Here is a 16,848-nt window from a genome sequence, read left to right as displayed (position 1 = left end):
GAAACATTTCTTTGCTCACAGTGCTGTGAAGTTTTGGAATTCTCTACCTACCCCAGATGGTTCACAATTAGATCTGTTTAAACCTGGGATAGGCAGATATTTTGTCTCTGTGAATTAAGGGATTATGGGCAGAAATTAATCATAAGAGAGAGATTTAATTTCATGGATTCGTTTGGATATTTACACGGCATTGCTTTGACAACTTCGAAACAGGGATGAAATGAAAGTAGAATTTCCTGACAACACTTCTTGGATCAATCATTGTCCATAATTTATTTTTGATCAACATGAAATAAGCATGAAATCAGCATGAAATCTACTACAGGCACACAGACAACAACCTACGTACATCTGCGGCTCAGTCATAAACTATGTTCTGTCTTCCAGGCTGATCTATGGGAAGGTGAGTGCCGAGGCAATGTAGTAGTTTGCGTATTGATACAAAATATATAACGAATAGCAAAGTAATTATTTTTCAAGATTCCTAAAACCAGCATATCTGATAGCCCAGGATTATAAAATTCAACATTTAACTTTGGGATGTTCTTAAAAAGAAATGTATGCTGCAATGTTGACACTTGCGACATGTTCACTCGACGAGGTCGGATATTTTGGAAAGGATGGTCTATTTAAGCAACCTGGGAGCACAGAGCCTGGCACAGATTGCTCAGCTTGATTTTAGAAAGCAATTGTGCAAGATCACCTTGAGGATAATGCTGATATGTTTAAAATAGTTGTGCCGTGCATGGTCACCACATCGAGTGAAAAGGTTTAGCTAAACCTATAGAGGGCGCAAAAGTATACATAATTTGAGAAGGTCGATACGAGAATTTACGTTTCTTGGTAAATGCTTGGTGTTAGCAACAAATTACTCGATCTTCAGTTGTAGGTGTATGTCGGAAAATGTTCAAATGCAGCACGTTTCTGAGATGGAAATAAATAACTATAATGGAACAGAATTTTACAAAATAGGCGCAAAAGAATTAGACTTGAAAGCAATTTGTCAAGGAAAAGGTTAGGTTATTATTTTTAAAGTGAGAGACTTGAATTTGCCTCATTTTTAACGTTGTCTATCTTCATATGAACTAAACTCATGGACAAATTATTGGCAACTGTTTTAGATCCTTGTTCGCAAGGCAGTATCGTGATCAGCTTTCATTCCAACATCTCAAAAGTGTTTCAAATTCATTTGAATATTTGGACTACGATGACACGTGCCTAGTGAAGAGCAAATGTAGTGGTCCCAACTAGTATATTATATTCACATCTTCTGGTCATCACAGGTTCGTAAAATTGTTAGTGTCTGAGGCGGGTAGAATTAGGGACCTTGCGGTGAAGGATCCTCTTGGAGAGAGTGATCATTGTATGGTGGAGTTTCTGGTGCAGATGGAGGAGGAGAAAGTGGGTTCCCGGACACGCGTCCTTTGTTTGAATAGAGGGGAGTACGGTAGGATGAGAGAAGAATTGGCGAATGTGGACTGGGGGAGCGCGTTGGAGGGAGGGTCTGCTGAGGAGCAGTGGAGGATCTTTAAGGAGATCTTTCTTGGTGCTCAGCGAAAATTTATTCCGATGGTCAAAAAGGACCATAGGAGGAGAGGTAATAAGCCTTGGATAACGAAGGAGGTGAAGGAAAGTGTTAAATTAAAAGCGGAGGAATTTAGAGTAGCTAAGAGTAGTGGGCGAGAAGAGGATTGGGAGAGGTTTAAATGTCAACAAAGATTGACAAAGAAGTTGATAAAGAAGGGTAGGAGAAACTATGAAGCTGGGCTAGTGCTTAATATAAAAAAGGATAGCAAGAGTTTTTATAAATATATAAAAAGGAAGAGGCTGGCTAGGGTGAACGTTGGTCCTTTAGAGGATGAGAAAGGGGACCTAGTGGTAGGGGATGGGGGTATGGCTAAGGTATTGAATAACTTTTTTGTTTCTGTCTTCACGGAGGAGGACGTGAATAATTTGCCGGGTGATAGCGATGGAAAGGTGGTAGGACTGGAGGGTCTTAATGACATTACTGTTACTAGAGAGGCGGTGCTCGACAGACTGGAGGGGCTGATTGTGGACAAGTCCCCAGGACCGGATGGAATGCATCCGAGGGCTCTGAAAGAAATGGCGGAGGTGATAGTGGATGCCTTGGTGGTTATTTTCCAGACGTCGCTGGATTCCGGGGAAGTGCCGGAAGATTGGAAAACGGCTAATGTTACGCCGTTGTTTAAGAAGGGTGCCAGGCAAAAGGCGGGGAATTATAGGCCGGTTAGTTTAACGTCTGTGGTAGGTAAAATGTTAGAATCCGTCATTAATGAGGAAATTGCGAGGCATCTTGAAGGGAATTGCTTGATAGAGCAGACGCAGCACGGTTTCATTAAAGGGAAGTCGTGTCTGACAAATTTACTGGAGTTCTATGAGGATGTGTCTAGGGCGGTGGATAGAGGACAGCCGGTGGATGTGGTCTTTCTGGATTTTCAGAAGGCGTTTGACAAGGTACCTCACAAGAGGTTATTGCAGAACGTCGAGGGACATGGAGTTGGGGGTAGGGTGTTAGCGTGGATAGAGGATTGGCTGTCAAATAGGAGGCAGAGAGTGGGGGTCAACGGGTGCTATTCGGATTGGCGGATGGTGACTAGTGGAGTGCCCCAGGGGTCGGTGCTGGGGCCTCTGCTTTTTACCATTTATATAGATGATCTGGAGGAGGGAACCGAGTGTAGGGTGTCGAAATTTGCTGATGACACCAAGATTGGGGGAACAGCAAATTGTGCGGAGGGTGTGGAGAGTCTGCAGAAGGATCTAGATAGGCTGGGTGAAAGGGCCAGGAAATGGCAAATGGAATTTAATGTTGGCAAGTGTGAGGTGGTCCACTTTTGTAGGAATAATGGTAGGAAGGACTATTACTTACGTGGCGAAAAACTGCAGCAGGCGACGGTGCAGAGGGACCTCGGGGTCCTTGTGCATGAGTCGCAAAAACCCAGCTTGCAGGTGCAGCAGGTGGTCAGGAAGGCGAATGGGATGCTGGCCTTCATAGCGAGGGGGATTGAATATAAAAGTAGGGAAGTCTTGCTGCAGCTGCATAGGGCATTGGTGAGGCCGCAGCTGGAGTACTGTGTGCAGTTTTGGGCACCGCACCTGCGCAAAGATATTTTGGCCTTGGAGGGAGTGCAGAGGAGGTTTACTAGGCTGATACCGGAGTTGAGGGAGTTGAGCTATGAGGAGAGGCTGAATAAACTGGGCTTGTACTCGTTAGAGTTTAGAAGAATGAGGGGAGATCTCATTGAGACGTATAAGATGATGAATGGGATGGATAGGATAGAAGAGGTGGAGAGACTCTTCCCGCTCAAAAAAGACAGTAGGACTAGGGGGCACAGCCTCAAGATAAAAGGGGGGGCAGTTTAGAACGGAGTTGAGGAGGAACTTCTTCACTCAAAGGGTGGTGAATCTCTGGAATTCTCTGCCCGTTGAAGTGGTGGAGGCTGCCTCGCTAAATATTTTTAAGACGCGGGTTGATGGGTTTTTGATAAGAGAGGGGATTAAGGGTTATGGGGAGAGGGCAGGAAAGTGGAACTGAGCCACGACAGATCAGCCATGATCTTATTGAATGGCGGGGCAGGCTCGAAGGGCTAGATGGCCCACTCCTGCTCCTATTTCTTATGTTCTTATGTTCTTATGTTCCTTGGGAAGATATACAGCATATTCACCAGAATGGTTCCAGAATGGAAGACTTTAGTAATAAAATTAGCACAAGCAAGACTGGGTTGTTCACCTTGCTACAAAGGAGATTGGGAGGAAATTTGGTAAACGTGTACATGACTCAAATAGCTTTAATGAAGGTGGTATCAGAAAAACTGTTGTCAACAATCAAAAGTACAAAGTCCAAGTATCAGTGAGGATTTGGCAAAAGAAACAGCAGCAATTTGAGGAGGGACAATTTTATGCCACAAGTGGTAATCCTCTGAGGATAATAGAAGTGGAAACATTAATCAGTTCAAAATGGATTTATTTTCATTCATTCGGGGGATCTGGGTACCACTGAATAGGCTAGCATTCATTGCTCATCACTAAATATCCTTCAGAAGGTGGTGGTCAGATGTATTCTTGAACCACTGCAGTTGCTGTGGTGTAAGTACGTCCATGGTACTGTTGGGAGAGAGCTCCCAGATTTTGACAGTGATGGAATGAAGGTGGAAGGGGTGGTTAATGATTGGATTGCTCAAAGGTGAACTGGAATAAAATGGATAACCCCAACTGTGTCATTTAGAGTCATGCAATCTCACTTGTATGAGGCTCATAAAATCCCGCCCAAGGCCAACGGAGAATTCCATTCTGCAAACCTTTAGTTGGGATGGGTGAGGCAGTAAAATTTTAGCAATTCTTCAACTATTCATTTACAGTATGTGGGCATCTCTGGCTAGGCCAAAATTTGCTGATAATCCCCAGTTGCCCTTGAATATGTAATGAGCCTGCTTCAAACGCTGTAGTCCTGCATCACTGTTTGAAAGGAAATCCCAGGATTTTAAGCCAATGAGCAAAGGAATGTTATGCATTTCCAAATTAGAATGGTGATTCACTTGGAGAGAAACTGGTGGTGTTCCCACGTGCCTCAAGCTCTTGTCCTTCCAGATGATGGTGATCACAGTTATGGAAATTACTGCCGAAGGAGCCTTGGTTAATTCCTGCAGTGCGGCTTGTAGATGGTACGCATGGCTGCCACTGTGTGTTGGTTGTGGAGGGATTAAAGGTTTATGAAAGAATTAGCAATCAAGCAGACTGCTTCGTCCTGGATGGTGTTGAGCTTTTTGAGTGTCAGAACTGCATTCATCCAAACAAGTGGAGAATATTCCATCACATTTCTAACTTGTGCCTTATAGATGGTGGCAGGCTTCGCAGAGTCAGGAGGTGATGTATTTACTGCAGGATTTCCAGTCTCTGAACTGCTCTTGTCGCCACAGTCCAGTTTAATTTCTGGTCAATGCAAACTCCTAGAATGATGCTGGTGGGAGATTCAGTGATGGTAATGTCATTCAATATCAAGGGCTGATGGTTAGATTCTATTTTTGTTGGAGCTGGCCATTTCTTGGCTCTTGCGTGGTAAAAATGTCACTTGGCACTTGTAGGCACAAACCTCAATATTGTTTGTTTCTTGTTGCATTTGGTCAGGGACAGCTTCATTGTCTGAGGAGTCATTAATGGTACTGGACACTGTGCTTTTATCCAACCATTCCACTTCTGATCTTATGATGAGAGCAGGGTCATTGATGAATGAGCTGAAGGTGGTTGAGCCTAGAACACTGCCCTGAGGGATTCCTGCATTGATGTCTTGGAGCTGAGATGATTGACTTTCACACACCAACACCATCTTCCTTTGTGTCAGGTGTGACTCGAATCAGTGGATTCCAATTGACTGCAGCTTTACTAGGGCTCCTGTTAAATGCTGCCTTGATGTCAAAGGCAGTCGCTGTCAACACATCTCTCTGAAATTTAGCTCTTCTATCCATGCTTGAACTAAAGCTGCAAAGGAGCTGTGACCCTGGAGGGAATCAAACTGAGCATCAGTGAGCAGGCCATAACTGGTCATTGTTTCCATATTTCTGGGTAGATGCCAATGTTGTAGCTATACTGGAACAGCTTGACTAGAGCATGGCAACTTCGGGAGCACAAGTCTTTTGTGCAATTGCTGAAATATTATCAGGGCCCATAGATTTTGCAGTATCCAGAGCCTTCAACCGTTTCTTGATATTACGTACAGTGAATCTAATTGGATGAGAACTGACATCTGAACGCTGGGTGTAGCACACAGCGAAGAAGGATATCTGAGACTATGATGCAATCTTGATCAGCTGGGCCAGTGAATCACAGAATAAATGCGAGGTGTTGCACTTTGCTAAGATAAACCAATGTGGGACTAAGGGGCAGTATTGTCAAACAGAGAGACCTGGGGATGCAGGTACATTGTTCCTTGAAAGTGGTGTCACATGTAGACAGGGTGGTGAAGAAGGCATTTGGCACACTTTCCTTCATTGGTCAGAGTATTGAGAAAAATGGGACGTTATGTCACAACTTTACAAGGTATTGTAAGACTACATTTGGAGTATTGCATACAATTCTGATTGTCATGTCATAGGAAGGATGTTGTTAAACTGGAAAGGGTTTAAAAAAGATTTACAAGGATGTTACCAGGATTGGGAGGCTTGAATTGTAAGAAGAGACTGGATAGCCTGGGGCATTTTTCCCTGGAACTTAGGAGGATCAGGGGTGACCTTATAGAGTTTGATAAAATCATGAGGGGCGGCATAGATAAGGTGACTAGCAAATGTCTTTCCCTGAGGATAGGGAAGCCCAAAACTACAGGACATAGGTTGAAGGTGAGAGTGGAATGATTTAAAATGGATCTGGAATTTTTCCCACAGAGGATGGTACTATATGGAATGAACTGCCAAAGGAGGTGGCAGAGGCAGGAAAAATTACAACATTTAACAGATATTTGGAAAGGAACATGGATGGAATGGTTTAGAGGGATATGGACAAAACACAGATAAATGAGACTAGTCTGCTTTAGGAAACATGGTCGGCATGGAGGAGTTGGACCGAAGGGACTGCTTTTGTATGGTATTTCACGATGACTCCATGACTCTATATCCATTGGAGGCCGAGATGAGGCATCCATTCCGCATTTCTGGCTGAAGATTGTTGTGAATTTCAGCCTTAACTTTTGCACAGATCTGCTGGGCTCCTCCATCATTGAGCATGGGGATATTTGTGGTTACTCTTTCTCCATTGAGTTGCTTAATTGTCCATCACTACTCATGGCTGCAGAGGCTTAACTATGATAGTAGCTTTAAAATTATCATTGGATAAAAAATTTGAAAGGGCAATATGAAAGTTCATGAGGAGAGAAAAATAATTTTACTGGGTGCAAATAGGTCTTCAAAGATCTGGCACAGTCACATGGGACCTAATATTTTCAATTAGTGCTATATCACTCTGTGTGAAGCAAAACTGGAGTTTGGATGGGCTGAACAGCCAGTTTTATTTTATGATTCCAAACATTGTTTTGTTAATTGTATAGGTGGGGGGCAGGGAAGCTTGTTGCTTTTTGTGTAACTTTTGAAGGGAATTTCTTTTGCGAAATAACTGACTGTTTGAGACATGAACATCACATGAAAAAAACACATGATATTTCATGTTTCTATGTTTTGTAACTCATAGTTTTAAGTTTGTTTTTTGTGAGACTCTTCCATCCTTGATACAAAGGTGAACACCAACCATTGTCAGCATCAAACTTCTTTATTTGTCCTGCATATGTAGGCTGGCTAAAGTTTACTACTTAACCTCCACTCAGTGCTGGAAGTCAGTTAGTAAAAAGCACATGAAACAACAAGGCTGACCCCTTTTATACAGTTTACAATCCCATCAGATAAGCGAGGGGATTAAGGGTTATGGGGAGAGGGCGGGAATGTGGAACTGAGCCACTTCAGATCAGCCATGATCTTATTGAATGGCAGGGCAGGCTCGAAGGGCCAGATGGCCTACTCCTGCTCCTATTTCTTATGTTCTTATGTTCTTAGGTAGATGTGATTTCAAACAAGACTTAAGGACGTCACCCTATTCAATCAAAAATGAGTAGTTACAAGAATTGCCGCATAAGGAAGAACATCCTATTAAAATACCCATCTACTACTTACAATCCCCACCCATCAGAACATAAGCCTAATGTCTTTAGGATACACTATTTGTTATGCAAAAGAGAACATTATCTCATACTCAGCTAGACTCGCACCCCAGCAATCTGGAGCCTATGGTTAACCTGTTTTGTCAGTTTGCTCCCATGAGCTGTTTCTCTGTCGTTCTTGCAAGCCCAATAGTTCACCTTGCTCTCTACAGTGGATATTAACTCTTTAATATCTCATTTCTTCCTTTTATCATTCCATGATAATTAACTCATAAATCATTTTACAGGGGTCATTGGAAGAACAGGACAAATAATTATATAGGCATTTGACAACAAATAAACTGACCAACACAACCAAGATAATGATTCCTAGGTGTACTATCATTTCTCCTCGGTCTCCAAATATGTTACCAAGCGGTCACCAACCGGGCGGGTTGTAATGATTGAATTTATGCCCTTCTGATCTCCAGAAGATGTTTGATAAGGCGCCTCACAAAAGGTTGCTGCAAAAGGTTAGGGTGCACGGAGTTGGTGGTAAGGTGTTAGCGTGGATAGAGGATTGGTTGTCTAATAGGAAGCAGATAGTTGGAATCAATGGGTGCTATTCTGATTGGCAGTTGGTGAGTAGTGGAGTGCCGCAGGGATCAGTGCTGGGGCCTCAACTGTTTACCATTTACATTGATGATCTGGAGGAGGGGGCTGACTGTAGGGTAACGAAATTTGCTGATGACACAAAGATGAGCAGAAAAGCGAATTGCATGGAGGGTGTGGAAAGTCGCAGAGAGATCTGGATAGGCTGAGTGAGTGGGTGACGGCCTGGCAGATGGAGTATAACGTTAGCAAATGTGAAGTTATCCACTTTGGTAGAAATAATAGGAGGAGGGATTATTATTTAAAGGGTGAAAAGCTGCAGTATGCTACTGTGCAGAGGGACCTGAGGATCCTTGTGCACGAATCACAAAAACCCAGTCTGCAGGTGCAGCAGGTGATCAAGAAGGCGAAAGGAATGTTGGCCTTTATAGCGAGGGGGGATAGAATATAAAAGTAGGGAGGTCTTGCTGCAACTGTACAGGGCACTGGTGAGGCCGCACTTGGAGTACTGTGTGCAATTTTGGTCACCTTATTTGCAAAAGGTGACACTGGCCTTGGTGGGAGTACAGAGAAGGTTCACCAGACTGTTATCGGAGATGAGGGGATTGGCTTATGAGGAGAGATTAAATATACTGGGCCTGTACTCGTTAGAGTTTAGAAGTCTGAGGAGGGATCTTATAGAGACTTACAAGATAATGAAGGGGCTAGATAGGGTAGAGGTAGAGAGATTCTTTCCACTTAGAAAAGAAAACAGAACGAGAGGGCACAGCCTCAAAATAAGGGGCGGGGAGGGTGGTGGTGGGGTGTAGTTTAGAACAGAATTGAGGAGGACCTTCTTCACTCAAAGGGTGGTGAATCACGGAATTCTGTGCCCGTTGAAGTGGTGGAGGCTACCTCGTTGAATATATTTAAGTCACGGGTAGATAGATTTCTGATAGACAAGGGAATTAAGGGCTATGGGGAGAAAGCGGGAAAATGGAACTGATCCACTTCAGATCAGCCATGATCTTATTGAATGGCGGGGCAGGCTCGAAGAGCTAGATGGCGTACTCCTGCTCCTATTTCTTATGTTCTTATGTTCTGATGTAAAATGATTTGAATTAATTCTAACTTGTACTTCGGTTACATTGTGTTAATTGGTTCATAAAAGAACATGGCATGTGCACGCTAGAAGGAAAATCATGGAAAGCCATTGCCAGCGATGGTGCCAGTGGCAACTGGAGATTAACTAGAGGTGGACTATAAGCCGGAGGAATGGCGGACAGGGCAGGTAGTGCTGGTGCCAATGGCACAGGTAGGCCGAAAGGAGCAGTTGGGTAGAGGCTCCAGTATCATCTTGGTCATCGGTGTCATTTGTTTCGAACAACATTGACAAGCCAGATAAGTCAGGAGATACCTCACGTTTCTTATGCTTTCTTTGTTTGGCCTGTCTTTCTAATCCTTTTTTCTTATCTCTATCTTCCCTTTCTAACCTCTCTTGTTCTGCTCTATCTCTTTTCTGCTTCCCATTTCAAAATTTCCCAGGATTTGGGTTTACCCCTCATTATCACATTCACTTATCCCCCTTCAACGTGCATTGTCCTCCCAACTGGCCAGTTTTGACTTCTCAATTAGTTCATTAGTATTTTTTCTCCAAAGGGACATTAATACTTTCCAATTACTTCACGCACTTTGTTTCCAAATAGTGTCTTTGGCTTTAATACACATCCCCAGGTTCCCCCAACAGCCAATTTTCGTTCCCTAATTTTTTTATTCAGGCAACTCGGCAGCCATCTTAACTTTTCTCCTCAGCCGGGTGCTGAAGACAGAGGGTGTTTCAGGGGTTTCTGTCCACTGCCTTATCAAGGACCTGACCCATATTTTAGTTAGTTTAAATATCAGGTTACTTCAGAGGACTCGAACCTCAATTGTACTGGCCTTGAGGTTAAAAGGGGGAATCGAACCTCTGGTGTCTCAACAAATAAATGTGGGGACTCAAACCACCAGGCCATTCGGAGGACTCAAACCGCCAGGTGAAGGACTAGTCAGTGCTCAAGGACATAAGTTATCTCCGGGTTCTGTCAATACAGGGCCTCAGTCGACTGAGTATTAGTTCAGTGAGAGAGACCAAGATTAATCTTACCTTGTGGGCCTGTCCGTCTCATGTTACCAACACCCAGATGATTGCTTATTCAGTCCACCTCAGAGAACATCTGTATATGTTGGAACTCTGCTCTGCAGCGCCTATTGTTACGTTCGCTTTTTGCGAGCGTCTTCCATCCTTGATACAAAGGCAAACACCTGCCGTTGTCGGAATCAAAGTTCTTTATTTGTCCTGCATATGTAGGCTGGCTAACCTTTACTACTTAACTCCACTCAGTGCTGGAAGTCAGTTAGTAAAAAGCACATGAAGCAACAAGGCTGACCCCTTTTATACAGTTTATAATCACATCAGGTAGATGTGATTTCAAACAAAATTTAAACACACATCATCTGATTCAATCAAAAATGTCTAGACTTAAGCACACATCATCTTATTCGTTCAAAAATGAGTAGTTACAGGAATTGCTGCATAAGAAAGAACATCCTACTAAAATACATATTTACTACTTACAACTCCATCCATCAGAACATAAGCCTAATGTCTTTAGGATACGCTATTTGTTAGCACAAATGAGAACATTATCTCATACTCAGCTAGACTCGCACCCCTGCAACCTGGTTAATCTGTTTTTACAGTTTGCTCTCATGAGCTGTTTCTCTGCCATTCTTGCAAGCCCAATATTCACATTGCCCTCTACAGTGGACATTAAATCTTTAATATCGCAATAGTGTTCAATTCTCACAAAAAAACTTTTCTATATTCTATTTGGAAACGAGGTGCAAGATTTTTTGCTTTGCAAGTGTTTCTGCTAATTTACGAGATCTAAGAGCTGTTCAACAGAGATAAGAGCTCGGGTACATGTTAACCACAGGCAAGCGGATTTCCTGCATCCACACAGCCCAGGAATTAGCCAAAGTATCTGAGACAAAAATGCAGGAGGAGCAGTTGATTACTGTCTATGGTTAGGCTAACCTAACTGAAGGATTTCAGTAGCACCCGATCAATTACCTCAGACATAAGAACATAAGAAGTAGGAGCAGGAGTAGGTCATCTAGCCCTTCGAGCCTGCCCCGCCATTCAATAAGATCATGGCTGATCTGAAGTGGTTCAGTTCCACTTTCCCGCTTTCTCCCCATAACCCTTAATTCCCTTGCCTACCAAAAACCTACCTACCCGTGACTTAAATATATTTAGTGAGGTAACCTCCACCACATCAACGGGCAGAGAATGCCAGAGATTCACCACCCTTTGAGTGAAGAAGTTCCTCCTCAACTCCGTTCTAAACTGCACCCCCCCCCCCTTATCTTGAGGCTGTGCCCTCTAGTCCTACTGTCCTTTCTGAGCGGGAAGAATCTCTCTACCTCTACCCTATCCATCCCCCTCATTATCTTATACGTCTCTATAAGATCCCCCTCATCCTTCTAAACTCCAACGAGTACAGACCCAGTCCATTTAGTCTCTCTTCATAGTCCAACCCCCTCATCTCCGGTATCAGCCTAGTGAACCTCCTCTGCATTCCCTCCAAGGCCAAAATATCCTTGCGCAAGTGTGGCGACCTAAACTGCACACAGTACTCCAGCTGCGGCCTCACCAGCGCCCTGTACAGTCACAGCAAGACCTCCCTGCTTTTATATTCTATCCCCCTCGCTATAAAGGCCAGACGTGCACTGCTTCCATGAAAGAGGCTGCAGTGGGCACTACCCTTGTTTCCAACATTTATTAATGATTTGGAGGAAGGAAACAAAAGTACTGTAGCTAAGTTTGCAGATGACACATAAATAAATTGAATTGTAAGTTGTGAAAAGGAAACAAACAGCTTGCAAAAAGATATTGATGTAAAGTTCTCATTCTTGAAGGGAAAACAAAGGATCAGAATATTATTTTAATGAAAAAAATACAGAAAATTGTAATAGAAAGAGACCTTGGAGTAATTGTGCATGAACCACAGAAAACTAGCACACACGTGCAGCAGATAATCAGGAAGGCTAATGGAATGTTGGCCCTTATTTGAAGCTTAAGAGTAAAGAAATCTTGCTGCAATTGCACAAGGTACTATGAGGCTTTTTTAACGAAAATATTATTTCCTTTGAGGCAGTTCGGAGAAGGTTCATTAGGTATGGAAGGATTGCCTTAAGAGGAAATGTTAAACAGATTGGTGCTCTACTCATTGGAATTTGGAAGAATGTGACGTGATCTCATTGCAATATGTAGGATTGTGAAGGGGCTTAAAAGGGTAAGTGCTGAGAGGATGTTTCCCTTCATGGAAGAGGTTCAATAAAGGGACACCGATTTAAGACTGAAAAGAAGAGGAATTTCTTATTTTAGAGAATTGTGAGTCTTTGGAACCTCTTCCCACAGAGAGCATAGGGGATAAAGTCATTGTATATATTTTAGGCTGAGATAGATAGGTTTTTGATCAGGAAGGACACCAAGGGTTATGGGGAAAGGGCAGAAAAGTAAGCAAAGGAATATTGGATCAGCCATGTTTCGATTGTATGGCAAAACAGGCTCGAGTGTCCTAATGCCTGTTCCTGTTCCTAATTCTTATGGTCTTATGGTAAATGGTTTTCAATCTGTTTCCTTCTTGGGATCAGGCAAACATATGTTCTATGCACACCAAACATACACAAATTCCTTTCCCACCTTGCACATATATAAATACATATTTTCTATTTCTTCAACAATATCCCCCCAACACCATACCCTCACCCGCCCTGCAACCCATGACCTCTGCCTCCTCTCCCATGTGCTAGAGAGTTCTACATTCTCACCATTTGTTCTATAAAGAATTGTCTTCTGCATTACCTATTGAATTTATGGATGATCATCTCTTATGTTGATGACCTCTAGTTATGTTCTTCCACGTAAGAGGAAATGCTCTGTCGCTCTTCACTCCATCAAAACTTACTTAATTTTAAATGTGTCCATGAGGTTATACCCCAGACTTCTTTATTCAAAGATAAATAGACCCAGCCTGGAACTCCTTCCCTGATATCTATGTTAATGCACTTCTGAAATCATCCTTTGCATTTTCTCCAAAACCTTGGTAAATATTTCTTAATAACGTGATCAGAACGCAGCATGCTTACATGCTGTCTAATAGAGGTTAAATTCCAGTTCAGCATTCACCACACACGTTTAACTTCTATCCCGCTGTCTTATGTAGATCTGCTCCCTCAAAATGCTTTTCCAACCTCTGCACCAACAGTAAAATTGAACAGTTCTTGAACAGAGATGTGTTTTTTTTCTGCATATCAGGTTGCTGCTTCTCTACCTATTTAGAGCGGTGCTCTATGTGATTCACCAAGATGTTGGCCAGTTTGGCAGTGGAGGAGCCCATACCCTCAAAACTTTGAATCATCACAGAGCACACACACTGCAAACATTCCTGCATTGTCTCCCCATGACTTAGCAAAATCTTTAAGATGCCCAACATTTATTCAAAGAAAATGAAATCCATTTTGAATGTTTGTCACATTCAAAGTCCAGCATCGAGGCCCAGGGGAGCATGGAAGTGTCTCTCTCTCTCTCTCTCCCCGGAGATGGAGTTCCCACAGCTGTTTCTCAATAACCATCCTTCTCTTGGTCAAATGCAATGCACTCTCATCTATTACTCCCCATTCTAATCTTCACCACAGGCTGAGTAGAGATGAATGCATTTGCCTTGGCAGATGGTGTGGAATAATGCTGTCTATGGAACATCTCTCAATCCCATAGAATGACAGTGATGAGTGGACTGGGACACTTGCCCCCTCTCTGTAACTGCCCCTGCGACAAACACAAGAAATTGGTGATGAAAACACAAATTGTTCAGAAGTGCCCTTGTGAAAGCCAATACATGAGAACAATAGTGCAGTCACAGTGCAGGTTAGACAGGAGTGCCATCCACGTCCTTGAGTGAAGATCAAGCTGGGAAGTAATCCTGTTCATCATGGTTTACCCAGCCACCATTTCCAGACTTTGCAGGTAGAAGCATGGAACCATAGGAATGATAAAGCACGAAAGGAGGCCATTTAGCCCATTTAATCTCTACCAGCCTAAGGACAAGCAGGTGCCCTTTCAAATCCCATCCCCCTGCACCGGGCCCACAGCCCTGTAGCTTACAGAGCTTAAGGTGCAGATCCATGTACTTTTTAAAACAGTTTTAGGCCTCTGCCTTCACCACCAATTCAGGCAATGAATTCCAGGCATCCACCACCCTCTGCGTAATAATGCTCTTCCTCATGTTGCTCCTACACATTTTGCTCCCTGGTTCTACAGGAAATAATTTTATCCTATCGACTCTAGCTGTTCCCCTCATAATTTTTATACTCAATCAAGTCATACCCAGCTCGACGTGAGAGCAGAGACTAAAAGTATGCAGCAAGTGGCAATGCCCCCTTACACTGGCCAACTACATCAAAAAGCTCCTTCTCGCTCTGCCAAGCAATTTGTCTAAACCCTGACATCAGAATGTCTGTAGAAGCGTCATTTGTACTTGAATCATTAGCTATGTTTCTATCTCCACAGGTGCTGGCAGAGCTGCTGAGTTAATGCAACGTTTTTTTTCTATTTTTATTTCCGATTTCCACCATTCACAGCTGTTTGCTTTTATTTGAAGGCCACCTACTTCTAATGCACTTAGCTTTCTTCAATGAATCCAGGAGTGAAATTTTCAATCAGTTCGAAATTGCATATGCTGGTCCATTGCTTGTAGGATTTTCATACATCTTCGTCAACAATTTCCTCTCAAGCCTCATCTGTGCAGAATTCTTGGTAAACAGTTTTCTGGCTGTCTGTGGTGAGCATTGACAGAGGGTTTACACATGCAGTCCAAGCCCCATACGCACCCCCACAGAGACTGCACAAACACCTCTCATCACACCGCAACAGAATACATGATGTGGAGATGCTGGTGTTGGACTGGGGTGGGCACAGTAGGAAGTCCCACAACACCAGGTTAAAGTCCAGCAGGTTTATTTGGAATCACATTAACAGAATAACACAGAAACATTCCACACAGACAGCCACACACAATTATACATACACAACCTCCTTGCACACACTCACCCATTGCTGCCCACACCTCAGAGAAATAATCCCTCCAGTGAACCTGACCACACACGCTGGTCATGGGGTTAGAACATAAGAACATAAGCAATAGGAGCAGGAGCAGGCCATCTAGCCCTTCGAGCCTGCCCCGCCATTCAATAAGATCATGGCTGATCTGTCGTGGCTCAGTTCCACCTTCCCGCCCTCTCCCCATAACCCTTAATCCCCTCTCTTATCAAAAACCCATCAACCCGCTTCTTAAAAATATTTAGCGAAGCAGCCTCCACCACTAGAGGAAATGGATGGGGAAACCAAGGGCAAATTTTTCTCATGAACTAGGGCCACTTTCATGTCCTGCATTTATTGAAGATGCAAAAAAAAATAAATTGTTGTTGCAAAGCATTCACATCAGTTAAATATTGAATGGAAAATTTGAGATGGGTTGACAAATAATAGTACATGGAAAAAAAATGTGTTCTGTACAATATTACAGTCCAATCTGACTTTGTTATAAATAACTATGGTTAGATGTGCGAATTCGTTGTCAGGTCAAAATAGGTAGTGGCATTCTGACAAACCGTTGTTCACCCCCGCATGTACACCCCCGCATTGAACTCAATGTTATCAGGCCTGTTTAGCATGATTATCCTGGACAAGGTTGTATCCTGTCAAATGCACCTTACATGTTCCCATTAAGTCTACACCTCCAACTTACGGCTGTCAGACTAAAGTTTATTTATTAGTGTCATATGCAAGCTTACATGAAGTTACTGTGAAAATCCTGAAGTCACCAACTCCAGGGCCTGTTCCGGTACACTGGGGGAGAATTTAGCAGGGCCAATGCACCTAACCAATACATCTTTCAGACCATGGGAGGAAACTGGAGCACCCAGACAAAAGCCACGTAGATATGGAGAGAACGTGGAGACTCCACATAGTGACCCAAGCGGGGAATTGAACCCTGGTCCCTGCTGTTTTGAGGCAGCAGTGCTAACCATTGCGCCATCGTGCTGCCCTTCAGTGAGTACCCTGACTGAGCTTCAGCTGGCTCCAGAAGAAGGTAGTGTGTTTATTGTCCTTAGAATCTGTACGGTGATTGACCGAACTCAGACTGAAATAAACAGCTGAGCTTCTTTGACCGTAATTCTCACACGCATTCAGATTTTAAACGAATGGGGGAACTACCATTTAGACATGAAAACAACACCAATGCAAACCATGCTCAATTTTCTTTGTACCTCACTTTTGGACAGAAAAATCAGATGAACAAACCAGGTATTGGTTAAAAGAGCATAATTACATGAAGGAATAAAGCCCCGAACGGGAAGCGCAGATGTTGGAAAAACAGTCAGCAGGTCTGGTACAGAACTCTGAAGAAGACTCAAAAGACCTCAAAATGTTAACTTTGTTTGTCTCTCCAGATGCTGCCAGACCTATTGTGTTTTCCCAGTATTTTCTGCTGATATTTGAGATTTCCAGCATTCGCAGT

General features: G+C 43.2%; 1 protein-coding gene across 1 annotated transcript in view; it reads left to right on the top strand.

Annotated features, from left to right (window-relative positions):
* Window positions 1-353: 353 nt before the first annotated feature.
* The window catches only part of LOC145348520 (uncharacterized), a 36,830-nt gene continuing 20,335 nt past the window's right edge, over window positions 354-16,848 (top strand). Inside the window, exon 1 of the mRNA XM_080196707.1 lies at window positions 354-403. The gene's annotated coding sequence lies outside the window, so the exon portion shown is untranslated. The remainder of the gene's footprint in view (window positions 404-16,848) is intronic.

This window comes from Carcharhinus amblyrhynchos, chromosome 9 (genome assembly GCF_965287045.1).
Source record: "Carcharhinus amblyrhynchos chromosome 9, sCarAmb.v2.hapA, whole genome shotgun sequence".
Classification (NCBI taxonomy): Eukaryota; Metazoa; Chordata; class Chondrichthyes; order Carcharhiniformes; family Carcharhinidae; genus Carcharhinus; species Carcharhinus amblyrhynchos.
This window is presented reverse-complemented; position numbering and strand designations above follow the sequence as displayed.